Consider the following 13,932-nt stretch of genomic DNA (forward strand, 5'->3'; position numbering starts at 1 on the left):
CTGATCTTGGGGTCATGAGTTCGAGCCCATGTTGGGAGGTGGAGTTTACTTAAAAAATAAAAATTAAAAAAAAAGAAAAAAGGGCGCCTGGGTGACTCAGTTGGTTAAGTGTCCAACTCTTGATTTCAGCTCAGGTCATGATCTCATGGTCGTGAGATCAAGCCCCGTGTTGGGCTCCACGCTTACGACTGTCTCTCCCTCTCCCCACCCCCCACCTTCTCTCCTTCTCCCCTCCCTCTGCTCACACGCTCTCCTAATTAATTCATTCAAAGGGTTTGTGAATAAAGTATCAATGCAAAGTGGTTACGGTTCACTTACTCTCTAAACGCCCACTGAGCACGTGCCCCGTGCACCTTCAAGGGGCAAGGGACACAGCAGTGCACAGAACAGATATAAATCCCTGCCCTTGGGAGGCATCCACGATTCACTAAGTCACTTAATACCTTTGAGGACTTGTTTCATTTTTTGTCTTTAGTGTGTGATAAAATGTAGCATAAAATTCACCATTTTACCATTTCTGAGTGTATAGACAAGTAGCAACAAGTATATTTTACCTTGTGACGCAGCCAGTCTCCATAACTTTTTCATCTTGCAGGACTGAAGCTCTGTACCCATGAGACGACAAGTCCCTTTTGCCCCCTTCTCCCAGCCCCTGGCAACTCCTGTTCTACTTTTCTGCGTCTATAACATGAGGGGAGTGGACCATCATGGTGACTCGAGTTCCGCCCAGCTCCGGGCTTTTATCTTTTATCGGGGTACCCTGTTGTGTGCTCAGCACTATGGCTCTAAGGAGCTTGAGGATGAGCCGGGGGGAGAGGCCAGGCATCCAGTAAGCCAGTGGTGATATGGGCCTGCCTGTGCGAAGCCCAGCGTGGAAAACAGCCTTCGGAGTTCAAAGGAAAGAAGCTGCCGTGGACTGGAAGGAAGTTTATGGGAGCCCTTAAGAACAGATAAGCGTAGAATAGGGGGAGAAGGAAAAACTCTCTGCACTTTGGAAGCCTCTTCAGCCAACCTCAAACTGAGCTCAGGAGGCAGTTCCTGGCCTCACTTCCCTCCATGGAGAAGCAGGTTGAATGGAACCAACTTGCCAACAGAACCAAGGGATGCTCAGGACCAGTTCTGCTGGTGATATTATTTTGCTCCATTGAGTTTCTTGTAGGTGTTGCTAGTCGTTGACTGCAGGGAGCCGGGTGTGGACGGTTCTGAGCTTTCGGGCTAGAATATCAGGGTCTTGCTGAACTTGCTTGTTTTCTGCCTGTTCCAGCTGTCCAAGCACTAGCGATAGACCCCCCGGGTGTCCCTTACCCCACCCTCCAGGAGGGATAAATGAACGGGGGCTCAGATTGCGTGTCCCAGCTCCCTGTGAGGTGCCTCTGATGCAGACCGTCCCCGCGGCACAGGGGCGATGGGCAGGGTGGCATGGGGAGAAAGGAGGTGACCCTCGCTCTCCTCAGCTTTCTAAATGCCATCTGTTCCAAAACCTGAGCCTTGCTTTCCGCTACACCCACAACCACCCGTGGGACTGGTTCTCCCCGGCACAAACAGCCCTTTGTTTGCTGCTTGCATTTGTTTGTTGGCGTTTGAACAGTTCTCTGTGGTTCACATTCGAGGCCAGCCTGAGGCAAAGTGAGATTGGAGGAGTTCGGCTTGGGTGCCGTACCTGGACATAGTCTGGACCCCCAAATTTCCCCTTTGTAACAAACGCCGCCACCACCACCCGTGGGATTTTCTCCCCACTCAGGGTCCCACTCTTCACTGTTCCACATCGACTTACCTTAGAGACCAATCCCTTCTAAGGGATGAGATTCCGATCAAGTATTCTGTTTTGATAGCAGCCTTCTTCAGACACACTACCCTGATTCAGGTGAAAGACAAACGGCTAGGAATTTCGAGCATTGTGACGGGTTTCTCGGGGCAGATCGGCCACCCCTCAAAGTGCATTGCCCACTTCATTCTTTATTCAGACAACGAACACACTGGGGTACACTGGCCCAGAAGGATGGGGACCTGAGTTCTTAGTCTCAGCTCAACTACTAATGTCTTCTTCTCCTTTGGGAAAGTCTCAGCTTTCCCATTATTACAGTAATGGAGCTGGATTGGGTCATTCCTGCCAGCCCCGTCATTTATAAGCCTGTGCAGGCAGGGAGGGCTAAAAGCATGCGCCGACCCCAAAGAGAAGTTCTCTGTTTTTTCAAAACTTCTGAAACCAGGGGACACTAAGTTTCCTCCGACCCTAACTCTTTGCTCTCCGCTACTTGGGAACTATAAAGCATAGCACTTTACAGCTCAAGGGTGTTGCCAACCGCCTTGATTCAAGTCAACGTCTGTTCAGAAGAAATTGTGAACGTCCATAAGGTGCCAGGCATTGTGCTGACTCTGTGGATACAAGCTTACCCCGCCAGCTGCTGGAAAAAGAAAGAGCATGTTCAAAAGGAGCAGAGCTGGCAGATGGGACTTTGAATATAAGTTGGAAGTGAATAGAAAGACCTCATGTCTGAAAATAAGATGGGCATTCAATAACAAGAAGCAGCCAATCTTGGGAAGGTCTAGAGGCAGCCTGTGCAAAGGCCCTGAGGTGGAAACTAAGGCCCCCAGGCCCGTTTGGGATCAGTAAGGTCAATGTGTTTGCAACTTAGTGAGCCAGCGTGATGGTAGACATCAAGTTAAGAGGAAAATGAGACTGGATCATGCAGAGAGATTTATGGGTTTTATTTGGCATATAGCAAGAAATCATTAGTTGGTTTTTTTTCACATTTAAAAAAGATCACGCTGGCTGCTGTAGTATGGTCATCGGCACCACTTTGTACCTCTCCTGGGTACCATTCGCCACATAGTCAATGTAAACAGAGCCCCTTGGCATTGTGCAAGGTGAAGCAGCCCCCATCGTCCTTCCCCAGTCCCCACAAACCTTCAGGGGCTAACAGTCCTGATGCTAAGTGGCTTTGGGATGGAAAGGGTCAGAGACTTCCTCAGGGGTTTGGATGATGCCAATCCTCTGACATCTTTGAGAAGGGAAGGGGGACCCTGGCCCCTCCAGTGTGTCTGCCCTGATCCCTGTAAACACCACTTCCCCCAAACCCTTTCATCTGACACCCTCTAAGCCTTTAAGCAGCGTGTAACTCCGTCATCTCAGTGCCCCTTGGAAGGGAGCAGCCGGCAGATGAAGCGATTCTGGGATCCAGGCACTGAGGAATTCGGGGCCTCTCAGATTTCTTGGCAGGGGTTACAAGTACCTGCAGAGACTCTTCTTCGGCACAAGTGAAAATAATTCCTTCCAGGGGCAGAAAAAGGCGTGCTTTTGGCAAAGGCCTTCACAAGATGTTATCTCAAGAGACCCGCATGGGAGCCCTTGGGAGGGAAGGCAGAAGTTGCTAAACCAGGTGGGAAAAATGGATGGGCAGGCAGGGAAAGACTCAGAAGGTTCCCACAGCGACTCGGGAACTGGGGAGGCCTCACATACTTTCCACCCTCCTGGGACTGGAGGGAAAGGGCATTTAACTGTGGGACATTTGTGTTATGGAGTGGTATACAGGCACGGGCAGGAAGGAGGTAAACACACATCAGTGCTGTGGAAAGATTATTGGTGATACTGTAAATCAAAAAACAAAACACAGAATAAAGTGTTGAGTATAATCCAATCTGTGTGCTTTGCTGGCTCAGTGGGGAGACCATGCGACTCTTGATCTCAGGGTTGTGAATTCGAGCCCTGCAATGGGTGCAGAGATTCCCTAAATAGATACAATTTTAGGGACACCTGGGTGGCTCAGTCAGTTAAGTGTCTGACTCTTGATTTCAGCTCGGGTCATGATCTCACGGTTGGTGAGTTCGAGCCCCGCGTTGGGCTCTGTGCTGACAGCGTGGAGCCTGGAGCCTGCTTCGGATTCTGTTGTCTCCCTCTCTCTGTCCCTCCCCCATTCACCCTTTGTTTCTCTCTCTCTCTCTCTCCTTCAAAAATAATAAATAAACATTTAAAAATAAATAAATAAATAGATAGATAGATAAAACCTTTTTAAAAAGTATATATGCATATATATGTACACACAACTATCTTTGCATATTATAATATTTCTCCAGAAAGATATATAAGGAATATTAACAATTTGTTTACTCTAGGAAATGAAATGGAAGCTGAGGAGGAGACATTTTTTTTTTCCAATATATGAAGTTTATTGTCAAATTAGTTTCCATACAACACCCAGTGCTCATCCCAAGAGGAGGAGACATTTTAAACCCTTCTGCAGAATTTGGAGTTTTATGTTTGGTAGGGTTTTGCCGTGTATGTAATACTCTCCTTAGAAAAAGAAAGTCGGGGGCTCAGAGAGGGGAATCGTGTGGTATTGTGGTTCCTGCCAGGGTTGGACCCAGGACCAGGTCCGCTGGCTTCCCTCCTCCTCTAGCACACTGCCTTCTTTGCTAGGCCCGGGAGCCAGCCTTGGGCACAGGAGGGCTCAGGTCCCTGGTGTCTGTCCCACGGCTGAGGACTGGGGAGGTGACGATGACGTTTCTCAGAGCACAGGGGTGATGACATTGTGGGGGTTGGGGTTTCTGCTTCTTGAATTCCTTTCCAGACTGTGCCACCAAAGTAGACACGGCACAGATCTCCCATCCCTCTTCCCCTCTGAGACTCAGTTTGCCTCACCTATAGAATGGTGTGCAATGGGGGAGTGAGGCAGAGCAGCGGACCCCTCAGTGTCCTGAGAGAGGACAGGCCGGGGGCTCCCGTCGGGCCTTTGAGGTCCACGGCCGGCCCAGGAGCGCTCATTTCTGGAGTCAGGCCGCCCCCTGCTGGCCTCGGGTAGCGCTCAGCAAGCGTCCAAGAAAGAGGTTCTCCCGGTGGTGTATCGTCGCCGGGGTTCCTTTTGGAGTTGTGGGTCAGTCACGAGGGCACAGCTGGCCTTTGAACGGGCTGAGACCAAGAGAGTCCTGCACCGTGAGGAATTGTCCCACGTCCCACGTGGCTCTTCAAGGAACGGATGGAGAAATCCTGTTTCTAAGGATTTGAGCCCGGAATCTAGCTCGCCTTTGCAAACGTGAGCAAAGCTGTTCGGGCTTTTGTTTGTTTTGTTGTCGTTTTGCTTCGTTCTGCTTTAAGATACACTGAAGTGCTGTGACCCTGTGAGTTGATGGATGCTGGCCCTTCGCTTTCTCTGAACTTCACGGAGGTTTGTCCATCCCCGCCTCTGAAAGTCACGTCCCCAGTGGCACTAATGCCGTCACCATTCTGACCTCCCTGCACCGCCTGCTTTTGTAGCCATGTCCTTCGGCAAATATGCAACCAAAGAGATCTGACGGGGCACCTGGGTGGCTCCGTCGGTTAAGCAACCGACTCTTGATTTCAGCTCAGGTCACGATCTCACAGGTCACGATCTCACGGTTCGTGGGTTTGAGCCCCGGGTCAGGCTCCTCACTGATGGTGCAGAGCCTGCTTGGGATTCTCTCCCTCCCTCTCTCTCTCTCTACCCCTCCCCTGTGTGCTCTCTCACTCTCTCTCTCAAAATAAATAAACTTTGGGGGAAAAAAAGAGACCGGAGACTTAACAGATGGAGAACTAAATATTACTAAATTAGAGACATAGGAAATGTGGAGGTTTGGTTTCGTTTGTTTTTTTCCAGCTTTATTGCAATAGTATAGACAAACAACATATGTAAGTTTAAGGGGTACAATGTGATGATTTGATACATTAAGAAATGCTTTACTACAATGAGGCTGATCAACACTTCCATCCCCTCACAGAATTCCCTCTGTTGTGTGTGTGGTGATAACATTTAAGATCTCTCTTAGTATCTTTCAAGTATATCACACAGTGTTGTTGATTATAGTCACTGTACCGTGCCTCGGATCCCCAGAATTTACTCATCACAGAGCCTGGCATTTATACCCGTTGACCAACGTCTCCCCGTTTCCCCCATTCCCCTGCCCCTGGCAACCACCATTCTACTCTATTCCTTTGAATTTAGCCTTTTCAGATTCCAGAGATAAGTGAGAACCTACAATGTTGCTCTTTCTTTGTCAGATTTATTTCACTTAACGTAATGCCCTCAAGGTCCATCCATGTTGTCACAGAGAGCAGGGCTTCCTTCTTTCTATGGCTGAATAATATTCCATTGTATTTATCCATTCACCCACTGATGGACACTTAGGTTGTCTCTATGTCTATGTCTATAATGCTGCAAGGAAAATGCGGATGCAGATATTTCTTTGCAATAGTGTTTTCCTTTTTTAAAAAAATTTTTTTTTAAAGTTTATTTATTCTTGAGAGATAGAGAGAGACAGAGCATGGGCAGGGGAGGGGCAGAGAGAGAGGAGGAGACACAGAATCTGAAGCAGGCTCCTGGCTCCAAGCTGTCAGCACAGAGCCTGACGCGAGGCTCATGAACCCTTTGACCTGAGCTGAAGTCGGATGCTTAACCGACTGAGCCACCCAGGTGCCCCCGGATAGTGTTTTCATTTCCTTCAGATATATACACCCAGAAATGAAGTGCCTGAATTATATGATAGTTCTGTTTTCAATTCTTCAAGGAATTCCCATACTGTTTTCCACAGTGGCTGTGCTAATGCCATTCCCACTCACTAATGCTAATCACATTCCCACTCACAGTGCCCAAGGGTTCCCTGTTCTTTACATTCTCGCCAAGGCTTCTTATCTCTCGTGCTTTTGATGACAACCATTCCGACAGGCATGAGGCGATATCTCACCATCATTTTGATTTGCATTTGCCTGATGATGAGTGATGTTGAACACCTTTCCATGTTGAACATCTGAACGTCTTCCTTGGGAAAATGTCTATTCAAGTCCTTTGCCCATTTAAAACAATTTTTGAGCTTATTTATTTATTTGAGAGAGAGAGAGAGAGGGTGTGCATGAGTAGGGGAAGGGCAGAGGGTGAGAGAGAGAGAGAGAGAGAGAGAGAATCCCAAGCAGGCTCTGCAATGTCAGCACAGAGCCCAGCGCAGAACTCAATTTCACAAACCATGAGATCATGACCTGAGCTGAGATCAAGAGTCAGATGCTTAACCAGGCTCCCCTTTTGTCCATTTTTAAATCAAAAAAAATTTTTTTCTATTGAGTTGTATGAGTTCCTGATATATTTTGGATATTAACACCTTAGATGGTTTGCAAATATTTTCGACCATTCTGTAGGATGCCTTGTCGTATTGATGATTCTTTTGCTGTGCAGAAGCTTTTTACTTTGATGAAGTCCCACTTGTCTATTTTTGGCTTTGCCACTTGTACTTTTGGTGTCAAATCTAAAAAATCTTTGCCAAGACCAATGTCAAGGAGCTTTTTCCCTGTATTTTCTCAGACTCCAATGTCTACCTACATTTTTCCCTTGTTCCAAGGGCTTTCCCTATTCTGGCCTTGCCCCACCATTCATTCATTCATTCATTCATTCAACAAATAATTGACTGGGAGAACTGAACATGTTCCACGAGATGTGCTCAGGGAGAGGGGCAATAGCGATGAGCAAAAGAGATCAGGTCCCTGTGTTCATGTTTCTTACATTTTGCATCGGGGTGGGGGGTGTCAGGCAACAAAAATGAATAAATATGGCAATAATTACAGGCCGTGATCCTCGAAATGAAGGACAGAGCGTGGGAGTAAGAAGGGTAGACAGCAAAGGCCTCTCTGAGGAGCTAACATTTGAACTGGGACCTGAGAGTGACGAAGAGGCGGTCACTAAGGAAAAGCTGGGAAAAGAGGGTAGTTCCAGCAGAGGGTGCAGCAAGTGCGAAGGCCCTGAGGCACGGCAAAACTTGGCATGTTCCAGAAACACAAAGAAGGCCTTCGGCTAAGGTATAGTGACTGAGTAGTGATAGGAGATAGGGCAAGAGAGGTCATTTATCAACACCGGCTACGAACAAGGCACAGCCCTAGTCGCCTGACACTTACTCTCCCATTTGCTCAGACTCCTTGCTTCCTGACTGTGAGGCTGACCTCTGCTTCTCTGAATCTTTCCCACCCTGCAGGACGAAGCCCTGCTCATCTCACACCAGACTGCAACTCTTAGACATGGAGGGCAACCAGTCTGCATCTGGAAGTGGGCATCTCTGTCCACCCTCTTGCCACCTACATCACAGATCACCCCTAAAATGCTCCTAAGTTTTACAAGTATTTTCAGTGAAATATTTAAGTTAGAGCAATAGAATAATGTTTGTATTCATATACTTCCTGTCTGAAGAACTTTATCACCCATCCATATTTGCTTCAGTTCTGTTTTTGTTTCTTAACAAATCAAATACGTTACAAATACAGGTGAACCTGAGTGCAGGTCAAAAGGGAAGATTCCAGGGCCCCAGACTGGATCTACTCAAAGAGAATCTCTGGAAGTAGGACTAGGAAAGTGCTTTTTTTTTTTTTTTTTTAAGTTTATTCATTCATTTTGAGAGAGAGAGTGCGCAGGGGGAGCGGCAGAGAGAGAATCCCAAGCAGGTTCTGCACTATCAACGCAGAGCCTGATGCAGGGCTCGATCCCATGAACCACAAAATCATGACCCAAGCCGAAATCAAGAGTCAGGCGCTCAACCAACTGAGCCACCCAGATGCCCCCTGGGAATGTGCTTTTTAACAACCCAGCCCCCTCCACCTATGCATCATGAAGATGGGCAGTTACTGATATATATCAGTTAAAACCTGCCCCATCTAAGCAGCTACCTTTCTTCCTTATAGCTAACCCAGGGGGGTCTCAATCTTTGCTATGTATCAGAAGCACCTGGGGAACATACAGACATTTATTCACTTATTTACTTATTTATTTCTAATTGAAGTGTAATTAATAGGTAATGTCATATTAGTTTCAGGTGTATGACATACTGATTCGACAATTCTGTACACTACTCAATGCTCACCACAAGAAGCATAACAGGAATTCTAGTTATCAGTGCAGATTCTTTCCTCGCCCAGGTTCCTCCCTAATCTTGTAAATCAGACCAGGACAGGGAGGTCAGGCAATTCTATTACCAAAACATTGAAGGTGGGCTTTTGATGGTAGCATGAATTGGGAAGGACCCATCTCTTTGAAACATTCTGTCTGAACCTTTAAAACATTCCTGGGATCGTCAAAGACAAGATTCATATATCCTTCCACTTGCTCTCTCCCAGAAAATGTCAACGGACGTGTCCCATGCCCCTGCTGAACGCTGGGCAGAGCTGCAAGCAAAAGACGTTAGGGATGAAGGAGCCCTGACCCATGTCTGGTCTGCAGTCGAGCTCAGACATTAACTCAGTGGATGGACTTGCAGTCGAGTTGCCAGACTGAGCAAAAGAAAAGACAAGACACTGTTTACACTTGAAGTTCAAGTACCTAACAAGTAATTTTCTAGTAGAAGTATGTCCTAAATTTTGCATGGGACATACTTACATTTAAAAAATTATTGGGGCACCTGGGTGGCTCTGTCGGTTAAGCGGCTGTCTTCAGCTCAGGTCATGATCTCATGGTTTGTGAGTTCAAGCCCCACATCAGGCTGTCTGCTGTCTGCATGGAGCCCGGTTCGGATCCTCTGTCCCCCTTTCGCTCTTCCCCCTCCCCCACTTGTTCCCTCTCCGTCTCTCAAAAATAAATAAATGAAAATTTATTATTGTTTAAAATTATTCATTTCTGGGCACCTGGGTGGCTCAGTCAGTTAAGCCTCCAGCTTCGGCTCAGGTCATGCTCTCACAGCTCATGGGTTCAAGCCCTGCTTGGAGCTCTGTGCTGACAGCTTCAGATTTTTCGTATTCCTTTCTCTTTGCGTCTCTCCCACTCATGCTCCTTTCTCTGTCTCTCAAAAATAAATAAACGTTAAAAAAATGTTAATATTATTCTTGTTTATATGAAAACAAGTTTAACTGGGAATCCTGTGTTTTATCTGGAAACTTTACCCAACAGAGTGTCTTTCACGCCTGTGAACCTCAGCTTCCCCATTTGGAAAATGAGGGGTTGGGCTAGATGCCTTCCATGGGTCCTTGTACAAGGCTTGGATGCCACTGCAGTCCGTTCAGACCCATCCCACAGCTCCGAGAGCCTTTCTCCCAGGTCCCGCCAGGGGGCGCCCTCACCCTCCTCAGCGGCCTGGCGGGCTGTGGCTCAGCCAGGAGACAACCGGTCCCGCTGGCCCTGGGGACCATCTGGAAACCAGGTTGTGAGGTCTCGAAGGTCCCAGGGACTTACTCATCCCTAGGACAGCCTGTTCCCAAGGAAAGAAGGGGAGATCTCACAGACTCTGATAAAGGCTCTGAAGATAAAGACCGTTTCATTCCGCTCCCCCGCTGTTTAGAAGCTGAGACTGGACCCCCAGAGGGGGAGACCCTTGTCCGGCTCACACCAGTGGCCTGGAAACTAGACTCCTTTCCCCCTAGCCGCGGCCCCTTTACCTCCTCAAGGTGCCTTATTTCTCTGTTTCCTGTTGGACACGCCTAACTCTTGCAGTCCTGTGGCCAAAACCGTTACAGCGGGGAGCCCAGCACAGCCTGACGTGGGGGACACCTGGGAACCCCTTTACAGAGGGGGTGTGGCCTTGAAGCAGGAGCCCTTCCAACTGAGAGGGGACCGGGGACAGAGGAGCAGTCTAGGCAGCAGGGCAAGAACAGGCCCCTCGCAGTTAAGTTGAAAGTATTCATCTGTTTATCATTATTGGCTTCCGGGATGTCAGACGAAAGGACCTATGAGGCGGAGACCACTATCATCAGACAGGACACGAACTGAGTGCTAGGTCATTGCCCGAGAAGGGCTCAATCCAGTTCGGAGGCAGATACTCAGAAGGAGGGGCCTTCTGTTACCGGGGACTCAGATGGTCTCCAAAGGACCCACACTCTTTTTACTGCAAAGAGGAATGGCCCAAAGGGAGGGAGACCCCCACTCCAGCCTAGGAGATGATTTTAGGAGAGTTACAGATTTGGCATCAATTAACATTCAATGAGCTATTATTCAGTTCTCTTTGGGGCCATCTGATTATCAAAGAGAAATCTCTTAGATCTTTTCTTTTAATAAGAAAGAAATAAGCGCCTGGGTGGCTCAGTCAGTTAAGCATCCGGTCATGATCTTGATTTCATCCCAGGTCCTGATCTCACAGGTTCGTGAGATCAAGCCCTGCCTCAGGCTCTGCACTGACAGCATGGAGTTTGCTTGGGATTCTCTCTCTCCCTCCCTCTCTCTCTGCCCCTCCCTCACTCACACACTCTCTCTCTCTCTCTCAAAATAAATGAATAAACTTGAAAGAAAAAGAAACAAACTATCCTTCAAGCATGGAACACACTCATAATTGCATAACATTGTTTTTTCTCTGTGTTTATATTTTTACTGTATTTATCTTTAAGGTTCATCTCTAGTAATGGTAGATGATACTGATTTTCTACCTAAGGTAATGAAACAACTTCCTTTAAATGTTAATTTTGTTTGTTTTGTTTTGTTTTAAGTGATTTGATTTAACGATAGGGAGAACACAGGTAGAAGAATATAGAAACACTGCCTTGAAAGAGTCTGGATTCTGGGGGCCCTGAAGGCTGATGAACTCTGAGGCAGCCAGCAGGGGTACAGCCCTGCCCCGCCCTCCCTGGGGCCTTGGGTTGACTCATGCCTATGCCCTTCTGCTGCTGCCTTTCCCTTGAGGACATTCGTGTGTGTGTGTGTGTGTGTGTGTGTGTGTGTGTGTATTAGTATAGTAATTTGAAAATAGTTTCAAATAAGATGGGGTGGGGGGGGGTGTGGGTGAAAACAACTCTGGGCTTGGCACCTGAAGACCCAGCTCTGTGGCCCATTCACTTCTTGGGCTCTGTAACGAGAGAATTGGAATACCAGCCGGAACTATCACACTAGCACGATGAACGTGTGTAAACTTTGAAATGTGCTCTGTGGACTTAAACTGTCATTATCTCCTTCCAAAATCAGAGTGCCTTTTTAAAAAATGTTTGTTTATTTATTTGTTTGTTTATTTATTTTTGAGAGAGAGAAAGAGTGCGCAGGGGAGGGGCAGAGAGAGAAGGAGACAGAGGATCCAAAGCGGGTTCCACACTGACAGCAGAGAGCCCAATGCGGGGCTGGAACCCACGACCTGTGAGATCATGACCTGAGTCCAACACTTACCAGACTGAGCCACCCAGGTGCTCCCAGAGTGCTCTTTTTAAAGCAAATCTAATCCTATTTGTCTGTCTGTTTCTCTGGTTTAAAACCCTCCAATGAGGGGCGCCTGGGTGGCGCAGTCGGTTAAGCGTCCGACTTCAGCCAGGTCACGATCTCGCGGTCCGTGGGTTCGAGCCCCGCGTCAGGCTCTGGGCTGATGGCCCGGAGCCTGGAGCCTGTTTCCGATTCTGTGTCTCCCTCTCTCTCTGCCCCTCCCCCGTTCATGCTCTGTCTCTCTCTGTCCCAAAAACAAATAAAAAACGTTGAAAAAAAATTAAAAAAAAAATAAAATAAAAAAAAATAAAACCCTCCAATGACTTCCCATTGCACAAAAAATAAAATCCAAACTCCGCACCATCACTTACAAGACCACATGGTCTGGCCTCTGCCCACTTTTTTTTTTAATTTTTTTTTAAATTTACATCCAAATTAGTTAGCATATAGTGCAACAATGATTTCAGGAGTAGATTCCTTAGTGCCCCTTACCCATTTAGCCCATCCCCCCTCCCACCACCCCTCCAGTAACCCTCTGTTTGTTCTCCATATTTATGAGTCTCTTATGCTTTGTCCCCCTCCCTGTTTTTATTTTATTTTTGTTTCCCTTCCCTTATGTTCATCTGTTTGGTCTCTTAAAGTCCTGATGAGTGAAGTCATATGATTTTTGTCTTTCTCTGACTAATTTCACTTAGCATGATAGCCTCCAGTTCCATCCACATAGTTGCACATGGCAAGACTTCCTTCTTTTTGACTGCCGAGTAATGCTCCATTGTAGATATAGACCACATGTTCTTTATCCATTCATCCATCAATGGACATTTGGGCTCTTTCCATACTTTGGGTATTGTTGATAGTGCTGCTATAAACATGGGGGTGCACGTGTCCCTTCGAAACAGCTCACCTGTGTCCCGTGGATAAATGCCTAGTAGGGCAATTGCTGGGTCGTAGCGTAGTTCTACGTTTAGTTTTTTGAGGAACCTCCACACTGTTTTCCAGAGTGGCTGCACCAGCTTGCATTCCTGGGCAGAGGCCCACTTCTTCAGCTTCGTCCAGTATGACTTACCCCTCATTTTGTGCACCAGCCATGCCAGCTTGGGACTCATCATGCCCCCCATTTACCTCAAGGCCTTTGCACATGCTGTTCCCTCTGCCTGGAATGCTCTTTCCCTGCCGTCTCCCTGCTCTCTCCCTACTCCACACACTCACTCCCTTCTTTTCCTTTGTGACTCATCTCAAATTTTCTCAAGGAAGCCATGGAACAGCCCGGTCCAATAGACCTTTCTGCAATGATAAAAATGCTCTAGATCTACCCTGTTCACTCAGTAACCACAACTCACATGTGGCTAACAAGCACTTGAAAAGTGTCTGATGTGCCTAAGGAACTGAAGTTTTAATCTTAGTTAATTTAAGCTTCAATCTAAGTGGCCATGCATGATGGGTAGCGGCCACCCTGTGGGACTGTGCAGCTCTAGAATAATGCTTTGCCCACCCCCCGCCTTTGCACATACTCATGGTTTCTCTTACTCTTCCTTTACTGCACTTTTCATTCTTCTTGTAATTTATATTTGGTCCTGCAGTTGTTTAATCTATTAGGCTCTACATTCTAGAACAAATGCTTTGTCTGCTTTGCCACAATTGAGTCTCCATCACCGGGCATGGGACCTGGTGCATAGTCGGTATATCATAAATGTTTGTTGACTGAATGAATGAGCAGATAGACGGATGGACGGACAGATGGATGGATGGATGGATGTTGGAAGGAGATAGTTGCTTAGCCTGGTGTTTCTGATTATGAAGTGCAGTAATGAAGAAGGGTCAGCACACAGGTCATAAAATTAAA

The sequence above is a fragment of the Puma concolor genome, chromosome A1 (assembly GCF_028749965.1).
Source record: "Puma concolor isolate L17-30 chromosome A1, mPumCon1.1.hap2, whole genome shotgun sequence".
Taxonomy (NCBI): Eukaryota; Metazoa; Chordata; class Mammalia; order Carnivora; family Felidae; genus Puma; species Puma concolor.